Source organism: Lynx rufus, unplaced genomic scaffold, assembly GCF_022079265.1.
Source record: "Lynx rufus isolate CCGP_SWC_20201006 ecotype Redwood Valley unplaced genomic scaffold, mLynRuf1.p SCAF_15, whole genome shotgun sequence".
NCBI classification, from domain to species: Eukaryota; Metazoa; Chordata; class Mammalia; order Carnivora; family Felidae; genus Lynx; species Lynx rufus.
This window is the reverse complement of record NW_025814829.1, coordinates 33,598,339-33,621,404: the sequence shown is the minus strand read 5'-3', so window position 1 is coordinate 33,621,404 and position 23,066 is coordinate 33,598,339.

Here is a 23,066-nt window from a genome sequence, read left to right as displayed (position 1 = left end):
CAATAATAATAAACATGCATTGAGTTCTTTCTACATTCCAGGTGCCATACTAAGCACTTAACTTTATCTCATTTAATCCTGACGACCATCCCATTAGGTGGGTATGATTATTAGCTCCATTTTACGAAAGAGCTGAGTCACAAAGAGGTTAAGTTTGCCCAAGGTCACACAGCTAGTAGGTGACAGAGCGGAATTTGGAGTCAGCTGAGGCTTGGAAATCATGCTTTTACACCGTGGCCTTTGAGGTGATCATGCTATGCTGGTTGCAAGCATGTCGCCTTTGGCAAAATAAGAGTTGGACAAAAGAAATGTCTTTTCCAAGACCTCAAGTCAATCAATATTCCATTTGCTCAACCAGCATGAACATGGGCATCTACACTCTGCTGAGCACTGGATGGCAAGGAATCCCAGTGACCCAGAAAAGGAGAGCAAGAGAGACAGACTAACTGACCCCTCAGGGCTTTGGGGGTTAGAGTTGGCTCCCTGGAGGGGATGAATCAATGTAGGCCTTGAAATCTGAATAAGATATGGAAGAGAAGTGAGAAGAGAGCCTTGAACAAAGAAGAACACAGCACGAGCTATGATTTGGAAGTCAGAATATGCACATCATTTTCAAAGGTCACTGGATAGAATGATCTGGCTAAAGTAGAGTAATAGGAAGTAATTAAAAAATTGGAATTAAAATTTAATAATAAAGAAAACAGGATGTAACAAAAAATAACAAAGAATGTTAAAAAGGTAAAGTCAGGCCAAATATAGCAAATGTGAATGTTCAACTACAGCAGAGATGTTATTTTGTAGACCTTGAGAGGCCACTGGAGGAGTTGAGCCTCTGTTTCAAATAGATTGCTCGGAAGACATTTGGGAAGAGCATCTGAGGTTGTAAGAGTCTGGACCATGGTTGTGGCAGCGCCAGTGGAAAGGGCAGGTTAAATGTAGAAGATATTAACAAAGAACGAGGGATGATGGGTTGAAAAATTACAAGGAGGAAGGTACAGTCAATAAATTCTAGCTTCTATCAGAAACAAAGATATCAGAAGAGGTCCTTGGAGGGGAAGGGATAGAAAACAAAGAGGTTGGTTTTAGCATTTAGTGGAACACATGTAGGGTGACCACACAATTTATTGTCAAAACTGAAACACTTTTGAGAGTGAAAGGGGAGGGGGCCACTGTTAATAATTACCCCACAATAAAACATGTAACTGGGACCATGGAGGCAAACCAGGACACATGGCCACTCTAGACTAGGTGAGGGTGGAAATGTTCCGGAGGTAGTCGGCTATGCCAGCCTGAAGCGCTGGGGGAAGACAGGACTATGGGATGTCGTCTCTGCTAGCTGCTGAGAAGCACAGTGTGAAGCTGTGAGAGAGGGTCACTCTCTAAAACGTCCAATTCTGTACAGAATAGGGATCCAAGGACTGAGATTTGGTGGGTAGCTGCAGAGGGGAGAAAAGCGGTCAGGAGAAGACCAAGAAAGCGTTAGAGAGCTTGTGGTCAGAAAAGTAGGAAGAGAGCTAGTGGGGCGCCATTTTCATTTGGGGACCTTCCCTTTACCATACACACCAACATACACATGCACATGCTCCTTGCCTGAGGTAGGTGTATCCCTCACCCTCCAGGTTATAGAGAGAACCATCCTTGGACATTAACTCCTGGCCTCCCAGAAACCAGGTGCAATGTTTACACATGGCTTCCATAGCCCCACGTCCCTCATGCCTCCAACCCTTCAGATGCTGCTACTTCTGCTCAGAATGTCCATTCCCCCCTCCTCTTTCCCTACCCCAACCTCTGCCCCGGTCTAACTCTTACTCCTCTTCCAAGATTCGACTAAGCTTTCACCTCCTTTGGGAAGTCTCTTCTGCATTTTTCAGTGAAGCTGAATGTCCCAATCTGGGTCAAATAGCATGCTGGGTTTGTACTCTGCCTGTCCTGCCACACGGCATTGCAATTGCCTGCTCTCTGGACTCTTTTCATTCCCAGACGGAAAGTTTTTAGAGGGTGGAGATGGTGTGTCTCATCTCTCTTACCAATCATTCCTGCACATTGCTGGGGACAGTGATGGTGTTCAGTGAATGTTTGATGAATGAGTCCACGGATCAATGGATCGACAAATGGTCCTAGACAAAAGCTTAATGTTTCTTCACTTACCAAGGTCACTAAATAAGCCTGGTAACTAAAGACTTAAATCTGCCTATTTTTCCCTCTCTTGTCTTTTATCTGATGATTACAAAGAAATTAGAAATGGTCCTGGGTTCCTGCCATAAGTAGATTAGAAAAGGAGACATAGGGGCGCCTGGGTGGCGCAGTCGGTTAAGCGCCCGACTTCAGCCAGGTCACGATCTCGCGGTCCGTGAGTTCGAGCCCCGCGTCGGGCTCTGGGCTGATGGCTCGGAGCCTGGAGCCTGTTTCCGATTCTGTGTCTCCCTCTCTCTCTGCCCCTCCCCCGTTCATGCTCTGTCTCTCTGTCCCAAAAATAAATAAACGTTGAAAAAAAATTTAAAAAAAGAAAAGGAGACATAAGTAGATGCCCAGTCTTCTGATGGAAAGAACAGGAACGCCAATGGCTCCAAGGGTTAAGGAGACTAACTCCCGTTTTCCATCCAAATTTTGGGCGGTGAAGGAGGGATACATCTCCAAGAGAGGGGAGAGCAGGGGAATGGGTGTCATGTACACAAAAATCAGGTTCTACGTAAAGCCTGGAACCATTTTGGAAGAGCAGGGTGGAGAGCAGTCTCCGATAGAATTCACCACTGCCCACAGAATACTCTTCTTAGAGCTAGCAATGGCACCACAGGCAGAATCCAACACAGCTTTAAGGGCAGACAACCCTGGTTAACACTCAGAGAAGCCCAAGCAGGCCCTTACCCAGTAGGTGCAGCCTCCAGGCTGTGATGGGGTATGAGGCAAACACTGATCATACAGGTAGGGAATGCAGCCACCAGGTGCAAGAGCCACAGAAGCCAAGAGGAATTTGGACAATGAGCAGAGGCCAACTTAGTAATTCCTAAATTGTGGACTAAATTGTGTCCCCTCAAAATCCACATGTTGAAGCCCTAAGCCCAATGTGACTGCATTTGGAGATATGGCCTTTAATAAGGTAATGAAGGTTAAATGAGGTCCTAATATGGGGACCTAATCCAACAGGCCTGGTGTCCACATAAGAAGAAGAGACAAGAGGAATGTGTATGTACAGAGGAGCGGCCATGAGGAAACACAGCCAGAGGGCAGCCATCTACAAGCCCAAGAGAGGGGCCTCAGGAGAAACCAACCCTACCAACACCTTGATCTTGGACTTCCAGCCTCCAGAACTGTAAGAATAAATTTCTGTTGTCTAAGCTACTCAGTCTGTGCTATTAAGTTTGGGCAGCCCTAGAAAACTAATACAGCAATATATTGAGATTTTGTGAGGAACGATGCAATATGTCTCTAAGTGACTACTGGCCTGTCACGTTGGGGGCTAGAACCTAAAACAACTTCACTGGAAGCTATGGCAGAGCCAGAGTCAAGGCCTCCATTTCCTTGCAGAAATTCTGGCCCTAAGGCTGATTTAAAAGTTTCGAGCCACACAAGAAAGATCCTGTGAGGAGAGCCTCACAGAAAGAGAAGATGACAAATTACAAAGGACATCTGTGATGGTTTATATAAGGAAACTGCTTCCAATACCATCCAATCACCAAGACTTCCCGAGTTGAGGCCACTGGGATTTCTATAGGGAGCCTTAGCCCAAAACACAGCAGCAATGAACCCTGGGGGTCAGGGACAAAAAATCAATACACGCACTGCCTTTGAAAACTCAAGATGTTCTATAAAAGCTTTGAGCAAGGACAAGAAAAAATAGAGTTCCTTTGGGTCTAGAGATTTTTTTTTCCTTTTTTTTTTTTTTTTTAACAGATTGCCTGTCTGCTCCAAGAGATGGAGATTGAAAAGTCGTATTCTCTGTGTGAAGGATCAGAGAAAACCTTGAAAATCCCAGTATCCTAGAGGATTCACAAAGGGTCTCAAGAAGAAGCAGGACTGTGTGGGACTCGTGTTCTGGCCTGTGTGGATGTCAGGGCGGCCCAGGGCTCCCCACCGGTGCTGGGACAGTGTCTTTGAAGTGAGCAGAGCTGCCTTATTATGAAGACCCACCCAGGCCTGAGGCTCTGTCTCTGGATACAGCAATGGGGGGGGGGATAAAATAAAAATAAAATAAGGTCTACACTTCTAGGGGTTTTTGGCCTCATTTCAGAAGGTTCAAACGACCATGTGCCTAGGAACCATCAGGGGGTTTGTTTAAAAACACAGATCCCCAGTATCTACCCCAGAGACTTTGCTTCAGCAACCAAGGGGAGTGTTTCTCACGCGGGTAAAGGGCCAGTTTTTATTTATCTCCATTCCATCATAGATACGTTTGTAAAATACAATACAAATGAATTTATAGAAAAATTCTATAACATATAATACAATCCCCAGAGGTGATGATGATGATGATGATGATGATGATGATTAGAGTCAATGAATGTGAAATCAATCTGTCAAATTGGTACAAAACTTTCTAAGTGCTAGTTCCCAATTTCTGTTCTTATCTTGCCAAGGGCTGGTCATAAACAGTCTACGAACCAGCAGGCAGAGTCGGCAAATTGGATTCAGAGTTTGTTCTGGAACGGGGTCCATTATCCACATGCCACCCACTCTATACCTAGCCACAGTAATTAGGATGCAATTATTCAGGAACTAAACTCAGAGAGACATTCCTCTAAAGCTACACTGGCCAATACAGTAGCCACTAGTCACATGAGGCTCTGGGCCCTTGAAAGGTGTCCAGTCCAAATGGAGATGTCCTGTGAACAAAAAAGAGAGCTGGATTTCAAAGACTTAGTGTGAAAAAAAAAAATAAGGTAAAATGTCTAATTCAGGGGTGCCTGGGTGGCTCAGTCGGTTAGGCGTCCGACCCTTGCTTTCGGCTCAGGTCACAATCTCACGGTTTGTGAGTTTGAGCCCTGCGTGGGGCTCCGCGCAGATGGAGCTGAGCCTGCTTGGGATTCTGTCTCCCTCTCTCTCTCTCGCTCTGCGCCCCTTCCCTGCTCGCTCTCTATCTTTCTCTTTCAAAAATAAATAAACATTAAAAAGCATCCTTAAAAAATGAAAAAAATAAATATCTAGTTCATAATTTTTATATTGATTACACTTAGAAATATTATTTTGGATAGTAGTATCTGTTTCTTTTTTTAATATGGCTACTAGAATATCTTAAATTATATGCGAGGCTCACATCGTATGTGTGTTGGGCAGCCGTGTTCATAAGGAGTTTGTTCTCATCCATGCATCATTTCTTCATATATATTGCGCATTTACTCTGAGCTCTGGGTAAACCAGACATATGCTTGCCCTCCAGGAGCTTACTGATCGGTGCACTCTTCTGTGTGAGTCCCCACGGGGAGCACCCCGCTCTCAGAACAATCACCTTATATGTGAGATATCAGAGTAGCAAATACCTTGGAAGGAAACACAAGGCCTTATTGAATCAGCAGACCAAAAATAAGTAGAAAATAAAAATAATAGCAGCAGTAATAATAGCAATAATGGATAAATGCTTACCATGTGCCGAGTTCTATGTTCAGCACTTTGCATACATTTTTTAATATAATCCTCACAGCTCCCCTAGGACAGAGTGTGATGATCAGTTCTATGGGTCAATTTGGCAAGGCTATTGTACTCAGCTACTTAATCAAGCACTAATCAAGGCTGCTGTGAAGGCATTTTGTAGATATGGCTAGCATCTACAGTGGACTTTAAGTGAAGGAAATTACCATTGAAATGTGGGTGGGTCTCATCCAATCAGTTGAAGGCGTCAAGAGTAAAAACTGTTTCCCAAAGAAGATTTTGCCTCAAGACTAGAGCAGCAACCCCTGCCTGAGTTTTCAGCTTGCTGACCTGCCCTACAAATTGTTTAGACTTGCCAGCTCTCACAACTTTGTCGGCCAATTACTTAAAATAGTCAACCAATTTAATTTATTTTAAATGCCTGGGCTGGGGTGCTCAATTGGTGAAGCATCCTACTCTTGATTTCATCTCAGGTCGTGATCTCAAGGTTTGTGGGATCGAACCCCATGTTGGGCTCTGCACTGTGAGTGCAGATTCTCTTGGGAGATTGGGATGCTTTCTCTCCCCCTCTCTGCCCCCTCCCCCACTCGGACACGCTCACAAGCTCGTGCGCTCTCAAAATAAATAAGCAAACTTTTTAAAGATAAAGTAAATAAATTATTTTAAATTCCTTAAAACAAATTGTGTCATCCAGTTCCTGGAAATAAATATATATCTCCGATTGGGTGTATTTCTCGGCATCCTAAGTAATACAGGGAGGAGTTTGGGGTTTTGGTTTTGTTTTGTTTTTCCATTTTGTAGAGGAGATTAGCGAATTGCCCGAATATCTCACAGTCAGGATGTGGCCAAGCGAGGCTCCAGGACCGGTCTGTCTGATGGGAACCCCGTGTTTTTATCTGCCCTGTTTGTGCGCTCCCAAAGAGTGGGCATAAGAGTCACTAGCAAGGACTGAACCAATGATGACGGTCCATTGAAGCTTTCCCAGACTGCAACGGGATACAGTGCTGCTCGTGGCCCTGGCAGGGCGTCCCACTGCACAGGAGGGTGTCGGCTACAGGTTAGGGGACATCGTGTCATTCCAGAGACTCAGCCTCAGTGCCTGAACCAGAGCGGGGCAGAGGACAGAAACCCTTACAGGAGCCAGTGAGAAGCTCCCCATCCTGGGGTGGCAGCAGCGGTTGCAAGCACCTGATCTGGAAGGAGGGTCCAGACATGTCACCATGCCCAGGAAGCCAGGAGGCCACCCAGAGTACAGAAAATGATGAATCACAAGTTTCACCACCTCCATCATGAATCGAGAAGGGGTGCTGGGGGAGACTAGAGTTCATGCCGTTCATCTGACGGGCCTGAGCTACAGAATAAGAGATTTATCAATAGTTTGAGCCTTGACTGTCCTCAGGATTTGTGTGTTCTACAGAAATACTTGGCCCATCCTTAAAAAAAATTTTTTTAAAGTTTATTTATTTATTTTGAGAGAGACAGAAACAGTACAAGTGTGAGGAGGGGCAGAGAGAGAGGAAAAGAGAGAGACTCCTGAACAGGCTCTGCATTGGCAGTGCAGAGCCTGATGCGGGACTTGAACCCATGAAACCGCAAGATCATGACTTGAGTCAAAACCCAGAGTCAGACGCTTAACCAATGAAGCCACCGGGGCGCCCCCATCCTTACAAACTTCTATTTTCCCAATTGTCCGCTAAGGTCCTTCAGACCTAGCACAGTGCTTGGCACACAGTAGGGGCTCAATAAATGTACATCAAAGGATGGGCCAAGGAGTGGATGAAAGAATGAAGAAGCTATACAAATGACCAATATTATATACAGAACATGTCAGGATAAAAGAAAATCACCCCGTGATTGTCCAGGATCCACATACTTTCATTCAAATAACTCCAGAAAGAAAATAGAGTAGGGAGAGAGGGAGACTGGGGTGTGGGCAAAGGCCTGCCTGGATCCACGGAAGCAAGTACATTGCTCGCAGGCTCCCTTGGCGGCCGTGAAGACCCATAAGGGGGAGACAGGAGGGACGGCGGTGGCTGGAAGCTGGGGTGGAAAGTCGTGCGGACTCTTGAAGCCCGGGCTCCAAAGTTTGGACTGGTGCTCATTTCCACAGCACGATCCTCTCCAGAAGGCTCCAAGAGGCAGCACGGTCTGGGAGATAAAGCTCAGGTTTGGAAGCAGAAGACCTGGACCGCGTCTGTGGCACCACCACTGACTCACCCTCTGCCCGCCAAGGTTGGGAGGAGGCGCGGGGGTGGAAAGGCCCAGCTTCCCCTCTGCACGAGGCTTCTCAGTCTGGAAAGTGGAGATAACGCCTCCCATTAGGAAAGGCTTGGGAGGGCTTTGTGCACCATGAATGCCAAGGGCTACCAGGCCCTCGGAGCCAGAAACCAGCCCCTTAGCTGTCAGCCTGCAGTAACATTCTGTCTTCTGTGGCTTTTCAGTACCCCGCTCTCCCCGGAGAAAGTGTGGGCCACGGTGACGAGGGTGAGGCTTCCCCAACAATTTCAGATTCCTGTTGTGCTGTGTTTTGTTCGCCCAGGAAAGCACGGGCCAGCCTGTTCTTCTCTCTGGGGAAATCTGTCCCTGGAGACGGGCAGCCTGATTGACCTGGCTGTGCTGTGCTGCCTCTGCTATCGTCCCCTCCCCTGCCCTCCTGCAGACATTCCTCGAATTTCATCAGTGTTTCTCCCAAGACTCTCCTCTCCCCCGCCACTGAAATGATAAATAAGGCAAGGACGTCACTTCCATAGAGAAAAATATACCAAATTGGGTGGAGTCTGGAACGATCAGATGGAGGAGTGTGGACGAGGATCTGGCTCTAATAGCCAGTGCTTATTCTGTAAAGCCGGAGGGCAGGCACCATGCCTTGCCCGGGGATCAGTTTCCCCTTCAGGAGAGGTTCCCAGTGCTTATCACTGGCTGGCCCCGCCCAACCACACAACCACGAAGGAGCCTTAGGAGGGGTGTGGGGCAGTGAGGGTTTATGGACAGAGAAAAAGAAGTCTCTGTCATCACATAGCTTTTAACTAAGCTGAGTGACCTCTTCTTCCCTAGGGCTGAGGGTCCTCACTTGTAAAATGGGATGGTCCTATACCTAAATCTAGGGCCAGCACGCACAGCTGAGTCACTTTGAACGTGGAGCTTCCTTCAATTCATTCAAATAATTAATGAGCATCTGCTATGTACCAGGCACTGTTCTTGGCACTTAGGAAATGTCAGCTAATGAAGCCAACGTTGTGAACATCATCCTACTCGATGCCAGTGATTTTCACATGGCAGAAAAATTTCCAAACACGGTGTGCCACCTCGAGGCCATCAGCTGCTCCCAAGGCAAAGACGAGGAAACACCATACTTTGCTGTTCTCTCGGGAGTGGGCGCGCGGGTAACAGCAAATACTTTCTGAAAACGGGTGGTTTCTGCTTCAGTGGCTTCTGAAACGGTGGTTCTGACATCTGTGAGATGTCATTTTCACAGGTGCCTTTAAAGGCACTTTTTGGGGCACCTGGGTGGCTCAGTCAGCCAAGTGTCCCCAGCTCGGGTCATGATCGCATGGCTCATGAGTTCGAGCCCCACATCGGGCTCTGTGCTGACAGCTCAGAGCCCGGAACCTGCTTCAGATTCTCCATCTCTCTCTGCCCCTCCCCCACTCACACTCTGTCTCTTTCTTTCTCTCTCTCGCTCAAAAATAAATAAACATTTACAAAATAATTTTAAAACAAGGCACCTTGGAGGTCACTGTAAACCCAACTTAAACACAGTCAGTATTTTTTGGACTTAATTCTAATTTTCCCCCATGCTACTCACAGGGCATCAACAGTTTCCTGCCTGTAAAATGCAGCTCCTCCTTTCTATGTCCCAAAACTGCTGTCTTGACACTTCAAGGAGTGTTCACTCATCTCGTGAGTGCAGAGTGTGGCTTGATTCAGTCACTCACAAGCATGTGTTAGGTCCTCAAGGACTTGCAGCCTGGAGGGCAGACGCAAGCAGGCAAGGGCCGGAGGAGGCTCTTGGGGCTCTGGCAACACGAGGGCAGGTGTCAGAGCCACGCAGGAGTGCGAGTGGGCCAAGTAGAAAATGGCAAGAACATTTTTGCCAAAAAAACCTGAGCTGTGGAATGTGCTTCCATTGTGGTGAAAACGTGGTGGACAGGAAAACCCACTGGGCTTGGAGTCATCCCATCAGGAATTAGGATCAGGTCTGCAGCTTGCTAGGCATGTGTGGCTTTGGAGAATTCTCTTCACTTCTCAGAGCCTGCATTTGCTCAGCTGTCAATAAAATAGGAGCTAATGTGTAGCACTTACCATATGCTGCCATGAATGGCTGTGTTAAGTGCTTTACAAATGTTAACTCATTTCAGACTCACAATGACCCAATGAGTGAAGCCGCATTATTAGTTCCATTCTATAGAAAAGAAAACGGGACACGGAGAGGTTAAAGCCAAAAGTCTTTGGAGCTGGTAAACGGTGGCCTGAAGCTGGAGCCAGGCGTGGGGGCATCAGAGCCCATGCACTTGACCACCAGGCCATCCTGCCTTTCAAGGAGACAGGAATGCGCCTACCTATGGAGCAATCGATCGGGAGTTTCAAACACACGTTTAGAGACTCCAGAAGTGGGAGAAAATATTTTCATTATGATATTTGTTATAAAAACGTATTTAAGGCTGAGTCAAGAACATCCTCTTCCATCATATACAGAACAGCTAGCAAACACAGTAACGGTGAGAAAGTCGAACACACAACAGTGTGAGAAGCTCCCAATGGGAATGTCCTGGTCCGTGTTGGCTCCCACCTGACAAAAACAAGCTCCTTTGAACTTACGGGTGCCCACGGCACTGTATCGCCCTCTGGGCCTGTGTCTCTCACCCCCTCAGAAGCAGATATGAATGAGAGGGCTTCTCCCAGCCCCAGTTTACAAACTCTCCCTTCTTGGGAAGAGCTTGATCACTTACGTCAGGCACAGAGACCAGGGCCTCCGTCGGGGCACAAAGATTGCACTGAGGATTTGGCTGAAAAACAGATACATGAATGAGCCCCACGGCCCACCAGTCTCATTGGAAAAAAATCTCACCCACGTGAAGGACAAGCATACCCAAAACAAAAAAAGATACAATCCCTGAAGCCTTTGCCCTCAGGGCATCCGCAGTTCTAGAATACAGCGCTTGTGGAAAGAACCTCAGCTCCATCCAGAGAATGGTGACATTGAGCCCAGATTAACTGGATCCATCCTCCCAAGCCTCGGCGAAGGAATATCCCAAGGGAAGCGTTATGGGTTGAATCGCGTCCCCCTCAAAGTTGCTGAAGTCCTAACGCCGCACCTGTGAATGTGACCTTATTTGGAGATGGGATCTTTATGGAGACAATCAAATTAAAATGAGGCCGTTAGGGTAGATTCTAATCCGATGTGACTGACGTCCTTATGAAAAGGGGGACTGTGGACACACGGACAGCATAGGAGGAAAGCAAGGTGGAGACACGGAAGGGCATCATGTGAAGAATGGAGTTATGCAGCCATACGCCCAGGAGCACCACTGACTGCCAGCCAACCACCAGAAGTGGAGGGAATGATATGGAGCAGATTCTCCCCCGCAGCCCTCCGAAAGAACCAACCCTGCAGGCACCTTGACCTTGGACTTCTAGCCTCCAGAACCGGGAGACACTAGATTTCTGTTGTTCAAGCCTCCCAGGCCGTGGTACTTTGTTATGGTGGCCCTCGCAGACTAACACGGGAAGGCAAGGCAAGGCAATAAAAACTCCCCACAGCTCACGTCAGCCTGACAGCCGCCCCAGCCAGTGTCCAGAGGGAGAGGAAAACCACAGGACAAAATGGGTGGGCTCTCAGAGCAGTTTGGTCATGCCACAGAGCCGCCGTGAGATATCCCAGGCCTGGCTGAAATAAGGTCTGAGGGAAACGGTGACCACCACTCCAGGAAGAGTTCAAGAACCTGTATTAACAGGTCTCATTCATGAAGCAGCAGCAAAGCTGCTTGAACGATTACCAAGGTTCTTTTTTAGAAAACAAAAATTCCAATAAACTCTGAACACAGCTGCACGAAGCTAGGGAGAGAGGGCCTGTAAGAGGGGTACAGGAGGTGGAGGAGGCAGAAATATTCACTGCTTTCTGAGAAGCACCATAGACCTTAACACCCGAGAGTCCCCACAGAATCCAGAAGCCCAGAATCTGAAGAGGATCCTAGAAGTTTCTTTGTTAGAGGTATGTTGGCAAGGTTCGTTCATTCATTTACTCATCCAAATATTTATTCCACCAATTTATCAGTGCTTCCTATAGCCCAGGCACTGTGTCACTATGTAACAACAATTGTATTAGCAACCTTGGCTAAAACTAACAGAAATCCAGTTCAGGTCAAGGAGGAGGAGTGGTCCACATCACAGGACCACTGTGTGATCAGTTGTGCAAGTTGTGCACTGTACAACCCTAGAAGGTGACCTGTGAACATCAATTGTAGAAGACGACAGTAAAGAGTCTGATCCTAACGATATTAATACCATATGGCAATTTCCTGATAGATGGAAATAAATCATATTAAGAAAGGGAGATTTCTTCAAGTTCACCCAGTGATCCCATGTGGACTGACCCATCACCACAGCCAGACAAAAGCTGAGAAATAGCTGGGTCCCGGGTATGCCTGGTAGTGGGAGTGCCAAAACGTTTCCATCTCCCACCTCTGCTTTTGTCAGAACGTCAGCTTCATTAGCAGAAACATGGCTGACAACTCCAGATTCTACATCTGATAATGTCAGCTATCAGAAAGAGAGAGAGAAACTCTCTAATGCACTTGTTGCAAGTGTTACAAAAACCAAAAGCCCCAGGCGCCTGGGTGGCTCAGTCCGGTTAAGCGTGCGACTTCGGCTCAGGTCGTGATCTCGCCGTCGTGAGTTCGAGCCCCGCGTCAGGCTCTGTGCTGACAGCTCAGAGCCTGGAGCCTGTTTCGGATTCTGTGTCTCCCTCTCTCTGACCCTCCCCCGTTCATGCTCTGTCTCCCTCTGTCTCAAAAATAAATAAAGGTTAAAAAAAAATAAAAAAAAAAAATAAGCCCTGGTAAAAAGTCCAGTGGACCAGTCTACACTAGGGGCTCACTCCTGAACTGTGGCAGCATTTTGATGGGCCCAGAGTGGAACAAGCACACAGAAGGAAAGAGGTAGGTGTGGCCACAGGGACACATCCAGGTGAGGACAGGAATCCCTACGGGAGCCACTTGGAGCAGGAAGGGCAGTTCCCCAGAAAAGAGGGGTATAGGCAGAAACAACCTCAAAGAAGCCCACCCACCACCATAGTTAAAGCTACAAGGAACACTTGGTACTATTGTGCACTGTGCGAAACGACCTGTACACGTGGTATCATTTCAGATATCAATACACGCTTGCATTGTGTTGAATCCTCTCCACAAGAGACTGGAGAGCTGATCCCATTGTACAGATGAGGAAACTGAGGCTTAGAGCAGTTGAGTAACTCCGCCCAAGTGTCTAACAGATCTGAAGTGGCAGGGTTGGGATCCCAATCCAAGGCTTCCTATGCCCCAGACCCCTGTTCTTGATCCCTCTGCTGTCTTATTTAAAGAGCTTTCAGCTCTTGAGAAGCTTTTGGTTCAGTAATTCATTCGTTCGAAAAAACGTCTGTTGCCCACCCATGAGGCGCCAGCCATGTTCTGGGCCCTGGGGGTAGAATGATGAATAGGATAAAAATCCCTGCCCTCAAGAGGGCTATCTGGTGTTGTGGGGGTAGGAGGCATGGATAATAATCTGATGAACAGACACTGCAACTGAGTAGTCACTCCTGGGAATGCGGGAGGTAGTGTCAGAAACGCCTGGGCTTACTTTCCAGATTTGACACATGTCCCGTTTCCAAGAGATTCGGGCATGTTCTCACCTAAGGAACATGCTCACCTCCCCACACGCACATTCAGAGTCACATCTTCACGAGTTACTGCTGCTGACGGCAGTGTTCTACCCCATGGAAATCCGTGGGGATGGAAAATTCAAAATTCAAGGCGGTGGCTTCCTAGGGAGTGCTGAGTTTCCTCCAGGTAACTTCCTTCTCAACCCTCTCTGCTCCTCAGATCGCCTCCTTGGCTCCCATCTGGCGAGCTCGTGTGAGACACGGGTGGTCGAGCCCTATCGCTAGAGATTAGTTTCACCGTGAACAAGCCCAGGAGAGGGTGGTTTTTCAAAGTTCCTCAGCAATCCTCACATGCAGCCAAGGGGTCCAGAGGCTCCAAGTCCAACCTCCCAAAGCCTCAGTTTCTCTCTTTCTAAATAGGGATACTGTTTTCCCTACCTCATAAGACGGCTATGAGGCTTCACTAAGAGAATGCATGGAAAGCCCTCAGCACAGGAAGGGCCATAGAGTAAAACCTAGGGAGATGTCAGCCATTATCACTATTGTCTGCAAACTCCCTCCATCTATGACAAACCCTACAGGGAGCCTGTGCAGCTCATCTTGGCAGGGACAAGTCAAATCTCACCTCTGCCGTGAGGCTTTCCCAGTCTCCTCCTCTTGATCGGACTTGGTTGGGGCCAAGCACAGTGTTGTGGGATAATGGAGCTCCACGATGACTTTGCCACCTGATCTGCCTGGTGTTGCTGCCATTTGTTTGTATGCCTTCTTGTGTCACCTGTCGGCTCTCCTGTACCTCCTGTGATAGAGGCAAGAGAGGTGCGCCCCCGCCCCTCCCTCAAGGAAGGGCTTGATGTCCAGCCACGGGAGGTGCCCAGACAGGCCACGGGCAGGGGTTGAGGCTTCATCTCCCTCATCTTCTAATTCTTATACTCACTCCATGCATGACGGAAAATTGTACAGCAACTAAACAGGGAGCTATCTTCTCTACCTTCTCCGGCTTCTGTGTAAACAGGCAGCATCCGAATCTTAGAGAAACTGCGACACAATGAAAACAGAGTAAGACCTTGTTGTATGGAAATGTTTTTGCACCGATGCTGTCTATCCCTAAAGTGCTTCCCCCGCCCACCATCATTGAAATGGGGGCAAAAATAGCTTTGTCACGCCGTGTTATTTAATAATAGCATTTGTAAGGTAGTTATCTGTTCTTATGAACCTTTTACAGCTCAAGCAGAGCCCCTCCCAAGAACTTCTTAAGCCTGGAAAGAATGGAGTTCGAAGCAAACAAAGAGAAAGTCCTTAACTGTAAGGGAAAGAGAAAGACATCCTCAGGTTCACCTCCCCATTCCCTTTTCTGCCTCTTAGATCTCTTTGTGAATTTTGTTACATCATCTGGTTGTGACTCGTCTTCAAGTCACACAGGAGGAGGCTCCTTGACACACAGGAGGCGCATGACTTGGGGTTGTGATGTCTTTGGAGCGTGTCTGCGGGCTGTAAGTGGGATGCTTGAACCGGCGGGGAAAGGAGATGGTGGGAAGCGATGACTTCACAGAGGAACTAAAGGTTTCTCGCCAACCCTGCAGTGTATCCGATTATGCACATGATCAAACACAGTCCTACGTAAGGCAATTCTCTCGAAAACAAGAGAAGGTGCATCATCATAATCAAAGCAATGAAGCTCTGTGGCGACGTGCCGTTGGTGCAAGATGGGCATTGCTTTATGTCAGTTTCATGTCGAAGCCACTTTCAATGACGTGCCATTAACCAATAGCTTGCATCCCTTATCCGGTTTATTCTCTCTTTCTCTCTCACTCACTCATTGATCTTTTATTGATTCCCAAGCCCTTCCTGACAAATAATGCTGACCCATCTGCCCCCTGCAGTTCCACAGTAAAAATAATAACAGGATAATAGAAATAATTTTTAAGAAGAGTTCACAATAATAAAACTATCGTATGCCCATTCTATTGATACAGGCTAAGAAGAGTAATGCCCTTGTCCTACTCCAGTATTTTTTATACTCCCATGGATTTTCCTTCACAGCCGCATTTAGCCATCTTGAAATGAGCTCTGTGCTCTGCTGTCACCACTCTGGTAGCAATAAGAGGTGGGCCACCCAGTTTCCCCTTCCAGGAAGGACTGCGGGGAGTACAAGAGACAGCCGCTGCTGTCAGCTCCTTCAGGGTCTGCCCTGAGAAGCACCTTGAATGAGGTCATGCCCTTCCTGGGGCTTCCTACATCTGATGACTAGCAAGGCAGTGATATAAATGCCTGGCCATTTCTGCCCAACATAGATAACCCTGACAGACAGGAATCTCTCCAGAGTCATTGTCAGACATGCTATGTTAGGCCTGAGTTCAAATGATTCCTTATTAATCCTACACCCTCCCCCTTCCTTTCACTGGTGTTGATACTTAATAAACATCTTGTGTATGCTTCACTGAACTCAACCCATAACAACACATTATCCCTTTGCTGGCCATGGTAAACTACTACAGGGGGGCAGTGCTCACACCAGTAAATACTTCCAAATTCTATCAAATAAGAACAAACAACTCTTATTAAGAAAACTAATCACCAGTATAGCTATGGAAGAGTAGCCTGACACCCAGAAGAGTGGTAAAACCCGGGGAAAACCAAACTATTTAAAGGCATCAGAGAGATATCAAAGTAATTAGGATTTGAGGGTCCAAAGTCTTGGAGAACTGGGAAGCACGCATTAAAGTGAACCAGACTTTTCTCTGCTGCTCTTTCCTATAAGAGCATTTTCCAGTTCACATCATAGGGCATAAAGGCAGAGACCTAAGCAATGACCTAGAACATTTGACAGCCCCACACTATTGGGAAAATGGAAGTTGGAATTCAAGGATACCAAGGTGGTATGACTTATAACTCAATAAATCAAGATCCTAGAGAAAAGAGAATCTCAGAAAAATAAGCCTAAATTCTGTGAAGTTTTTGCTCTTGAATCCTAAGCAGCCCTGAATGACAGGCTAGGGGACCAAGTAGAAAATATCTGTTAAGTAGCTACAAATGTAAAAAAAAAAGAAAAATCATCAGTTGTATGCAGTGGAAACACTAAAATTGGAATACGGAGGAATAGCTTCAATTATACACTAGACTTTTAGTTGATACACCAAAAAAAGAAATCAAAAATTAATCAGCCCAGAGAAAGTGTACATAAAACCTGAAATTGCCTTGAAGCATCTAAATGCCTGATTAAATCAAAATAGTCTGCCCTTAGTCTAATTGCTGGGAAAGCAAGAAAGCAAGAAAGCAAGAAAGCAAGAAAGCAAGAGGAAGGAAGGAAGGAAGGAAGGAAGGAAGGAAGGAAGGAAGGAAGGAAGGAAAGGAGAAAGAAAGAGAGAGAGAGAGAAAGGAAGGAGGTTTCTCCAGTGATAGATATAATCAAGACCCTTAGAATTTTTCAAATACAATGTCCAGCATTTAAGAAAAAATTATGACATATGCTAGGAGATAAGACCAAACAATTGAAAATCTAGAGACAAAAAGAGAAAATAGTAACATTCACAGATGATCCAGATGTTTGAATTATTAGACACAGGCCTTCAAATGAATGTCATTAATATGTTCAAGAAGATACATAAAAAGATGGAAATTTCACCAGTGAATTATTTTTAGAAGAATCAGGTGTAACTTCCAACAGAAAAAATGCCATTACAGAGATCATGAACAAAAGAAATGAATTTAACAGAAGAGTAGTACATCAGAAGATAAGATTACTCAACTGAAAGACAGATTAGCAGAAAATACAGAGACAGGCATATGGCGGGGGGGGGGGGGGGGGGGAGGGCGTGGAATTATAAATAACCCATGGGCCAAAAAAGAAATCAAAATGAAAATCAGAAAACATTTTAAAATGAAAGACAATAAAATATAACATTGTCAAAACTTGCAAACTATAACTAAAGTATATTTAGATGGAAACTTATAGTTTAAACTCACATTCTAGAAAATAATGAAGGCTGAAAATCAATTATATAGGCATCCAGCTCAAGAAACTTGAAAAATAGCAAATTAAGCACAAAAAAATCACAAGGGAGAACATATAAACAAACTGGACAAACTAATTTAAAACGATAATTTAGCAAAACTGACACAAGGATTTAAAAATCTGAATAAGCTATATCTATTTAATAAGTTGAATTTATAATTAAAAACTTAAAGAAAATTCCAGATCCAGATAGCTTTATCAGTTAATTTTCTCAAAGATTTAAGAAAGAGATAATACCAATTTTATTCCAATATTTCCAAGCTCATTATATCAAACCAGCACAATTTTGATAGCAAAACCAATAAGCACATCATAAGAAAAAAAATGCAGGCCCATACCTCTAATAAACATAAACTCAAAAGCCTTTTTAAAAATGTTTACTCAGCAAAAACACAAACAAATCAAATCCAGCAATATCTGAGAAATGAAATACATCACAAATTATTCTAATCAAAAAATAAAATGTTGATTTAGAATTTGAACACTAATCAATGTAATTTATCACACTGATGAAAAGGAATAAACACTGAAACATGTAATCATCTCAATAAATGCAAAAAAAAAGCATTCAATAATATTCAATACCTGTTCATCATTTCAAAACGCATGCTAGAAATATTTTTTTAATCAAGCAGGAAATTAAAAGGAAACTTTCTTAATATGGTAAAGTGAATCTACTGCAAAAAAAATCTATCATACATCATACTTATAATAGTGAAATACTGAAAGTTTTTACCCTGGGATGAGGAACAAAATAAGGATGTCTGTTATCACTACTACTGTTTCACAGTAAAGCCCTGGAGGTCCTAGCTAGTGTTATAAGGCAAGCAAGAGAAATATATAATATGAAGATTTAAAAGGAAGATATTAAACTCTCATTATTCATAGATACATAATTGGTTACATATAAATTCCAAAAATAATCTACAGATATGGAATTACCAAAGACCCCAAAGAGCCAAAACCATCTCAAGAATGAAGAACAGCTCTGAAGTATCACACGCCCTGATTTCAAACTATACTACAAAGCTACAGTAATCAAAACAGTATGGTATTGGCACAAAATACACACAGATCAATGGAGCTGTATATAGAGTCCAGAAATGTACCCACATATATATAGTTAATTAATTTTCAACAAAAGAGGCAAGAATATACAACGGGGAAAACAGTCTCCTCAAGAAATGGTGCTGGGAAAACTGAACAGCTACACAAAAAAGAATGAAACTGGACCACTATCTTACGCCATATACAAAAATTAACTCAAAATGGATTAAAGATTGGAATGTAAGACCAGAAAGCATGTAAACCCTAGAAGAAAACATAAGCAGTAAGCTCCTTGACATCAGCCTTAGTAATGTTCTTTTAAATCAGACTCCAAAGGCAAGGGAAACAAAAGCAAAAATAAACAAATTGGGACAACATCAAACTGAAAATCTTCTTCACAGTGAAGGAAACGGTCCAGACACAGAAAAGGCGATTTACTGAGTGGAAGAAGATGTTTACAAATCCTAAATCCAACACACAGCTAATATCCAAAATATTTAGAGAACTCATACAACTCAGTAACAACCACAACAGCAAGACAAGCAATTCAATTTAAAAATGGGTAGAGGATTTTAATGGACAATTTTTCCAAAGAAGATACATGTAGGGCCAGCAGGTACATGAAAAGATACCCAACATCACTCATCATCAGGGAAATGCAAACCAAAACCACAAGGAGACATCACCTCACACCTGTCAGAATGGCTCGTATCAAAAAGACAAGAAATAATAAGTGTTGGCAAGGATGTGGAGAAAAGAGGACCCTCATGCACTGTTGGTGGGAATGCGAATTGATGCAGCCACAGAATGGAGGTTCCTCAAAAACGTAACCAGAACTACAATATGTTCTGGCAATTCCTCTACTGAGTATCGATCCAAAGAAAATGCAAATACTAATTTGAAAAGTTATATGTACCCCTATGTTCATTGCAGCATTATTTACCAAATGTCCATCAATAGATGAATGGATAAAAAGATGTGGTACTTACATACAATGGAGTACTACTCAACCATAAAAAAAGAATGACCTTGCCATTTGCAACAGCATGTGTGGACCTTGAGAGTATTATGCTAAGTGAAATATATCAGACAGAGAAAGACAAATAGTGCATAATTTTACAATCTAAATTTTAGCACCATCTAGAAAACAAAACAAATGAGCAAACAAAACTTAACAAAACTCAGACTCATAGATACAGAGAACAGATTGGTGGTTGCCAGAGGAGAGGAGAGTTGTAAAGGGATGTGGAAAGGGAAGGTTGAAATGATGAAAGGGATCAAGAGGTACAAACTTCCAGTTATAAAATAAATAAGTCATGGGGATGCAATGTGCTGCATGGGGAATATAGTCAATAATATTGTATTAATTTTTGGTGGTGACCAACGGTAACTACACTTACTGTGGTGACCATTCCACAATGTATGCAATCGTCAAATCACTATGTTGTGCAATTGAAGCTAATATAATATTGTATGTCAGTTATACCTCAATTTTAAAAATTCTCAAATAAACAATTGATTTCATCAAAATCACTGATAAAAGATCAATATACAACATGGGTTGCACTTCCTACATTAGAAACAAAAGATTAGAAGGTGGAATTTTAAAGTGATGCCATTTATAAAAACAACTAACTAAAATATCAAATACTTAGGAATAAACCTAATGGAAGCTATCTAACACCCTCACCCAGAAAACTAGGAAACCCTATTACAGAGAGTATCCCTATTGCTATGCGTAGATGGGAAGCATGCCAAGTTTTCAAGATGTCAATTCTCCCCCAGTGGATATATAGGTTCAATGCGATTCCAATCAATATCCCGGTAGGTTTTTTTTCTGGAAATTGATAAACTACTTCTAAAACTTTAGTGGAAATGCAAAGGTCGAGAATAAACAACATAAGCGGAAAGAAAGGGGTAAGAGGGAATGTTCTGGGCAGCTGATCAGGTTCTGCCTCTTGATGGGTGTGGCGGTTACACAGGTGTGTGCACGTTGTAAAAAATATTACCTTCTTGTGTAACTATGAATTACGTCTACGTGTCGTACTTGAATTAAACATATGTATGTATATACGTGGTGCTTGAGCTTAAAAGTTTATTGAAAAATTCTCACTTAAAAAATTAATTAAAAAAATGTAAGAGGAGGACTCAATGACCTAAAGACCTGCATCAAGTTATAGGTGGGAGATAATCAACCGTAAGCACCCATCCTGACCAACCAGCACCAGCCAACGCTCTCCACCTGTCATCCCTCCAGACCAGATAATAAATATTTTCACCAGAAGAAAGCAATAATTGCAGCCACACAATTTTTGACTTGAGACTTTCCTGTTTCTGCTGAAATGTAACTGAAACATTCTCCTCCCCCTTCCCTTACTCTCCGACCCCCCCCCCCCCCATCTACGACCATTTCACTCCGCTGAAACAACAGAGAAGAGCAGATTCAGGTAGAAGGCAGAGGCAATTATAAAATAGATACTTGTAAAGGCATTGCTGCCATTTGTGCCACTTGAAATATTATCCCTTATGAGTTTTCTCACTGAATTAGTGCCATTTAATGTGTGCATATGGCCAAGGGGAAAATATAAAATTGATCAACGAGAACAGGAAAATTACTCCGGAGAATCTTTGCGGCTTTGTGAATTGTTGCTTGACATTGTGGTTTTACCAGATATAATGGCATGATTTACAATTTACAACAGGGCTTGGGGGATGCAGATACAAACATTTTTACTTAAAATACCAGGAGCAGATGGGGAAAAAATACAGACTGGACTTGGTCCAGATGCTGAGGATGTTGAACGTATTCTGACTCCCACGTGAAGGCATAAATAACACCAATTCCTCATCGTCCGCAGAAATGCACGAGAGTCCCTGCAAAGGTAATCCAAACGGTAGATAAATGGCAAATAATTCCTGTATGTCAAGTGATTTTGAAGACTATGTGTTGCAGTCTGTGGTTCTGCATGCTTTTTGTTACGAAAATTTTTTTAATGTGTTATTTATTTTCGAGAGCAAGAGGGACAGAGCACGAGTGGTGAGGGGGGGCTCGGCAGAGACAGAGAGGGAGACACAGAATCCGAAGCAGGGTCCAGGCTCTGAGCTGTCAGCGCAGAGACCAGTGCGAAGCTTGAACTCACAGACTGAGCGATCATGACCTGAGCCAAATTGACTGAGCCACCCAGGCGACCCTCTGCATGCTTTTTCTTATGGGGATATCTGATGTCCTAGCTAGTCATGATACCGCACACCAAATTATGAACTTGCACCAAGAAGCCAAAATTCTAGAGGAGCTGGGAAGCTAAGGACTATCCCTTTTTCAGCTCCGTTCCAACTTGTAATTCTTCCCGGCCATGCATTTCATACTGCAAATGGGCAATTTCACCTTGCAGACTGGTAAAAAAGAATCCTAAGAGGGTAGATCTCAAAAGTCCACCTTACAAGAAAAAAATAATTGTAACTATGTATGGGGACAGATGTTAACTAGACTTATTGTGGTAATCATTTTGCAATATACGCGAGTATCAAATCATTATTCTGTACACCCAAAACGAATATAATGTTGTATGTCCATTATACCTCAAAAAAAAAAAAAAAACAACTCGTGAGGGACTATCAAGATACCCAGACCTGGAGCCTAGTATCAGAGCCTCCTCCAAGTAGCTCCATGACATTGGACAAGACTCTTACTAGACCAAGATCTTGATTTCCTGATCAATAGACCTGATGGAAACTGACCAGACTTTGCTAAGGCCACCCTCACTCCGACCCTGTGGCCAGTTTAAGCAGACCTCCCTTTCTCCAAGACTTTCTTTCCCCAGTCCCACTGGGGTCAAAATCAGCATTTTCATTTTGAAAATTTCAATCTTCCAGTTCCTGTTGAACTCGAATTCAGTAGCAGATGGCAATGGTTATAAAAGCAATAAAGAAATTAAGCAAGCAACAGAGATGTTAACTAAGAGATGAAAGCAAGATTTGCCAGAGATAAACTGTAACATAATCTACTTATAATCAATAGAAAGTTGGCTGTATTTCCAATTATCTGGGTATTACTAAGATGCTCATCTCCTCTGAGGAAAGACCCAGAGGAAATGGGGTAGAATGCTTTAGGAGGGACAGCAGTTAGAGATCAGGAAGAACTTCCTGGGAGTTGTGCAAATTGGAACACATTCTAAGAGTTACTATTTGGACCCTATTTGTAGTACCCACCCCAGAGGTCAGATTTTTCCCACGTGGGTGTTGGTGGGGAAGAGGTGATGATAACCAAATTCTGAAAAGAATTATACTTTAAAAAAAAAAAAAAAAAGGTCAATAAGTCATATGACATTTTTCAGTAAAACAGCAGGGAGAGGAAGAACAGTGTCAAAGACAATTGATAGGATGTCTCCACTCCGAAAAGATTAGGAATTGCCAAACTAGGGAATCTCAATCCCTGGGGGAATCCTTTGAGAATAGACCCGACCCCCCCACCCCGTTGGCATCTGGAGAATAGTGGAGAATGCTTGGAGGCAAGTGAAAAAATCATGTCATGGCCAAGCGGATGATTCTAGAATGTCGGAACAAAATGAG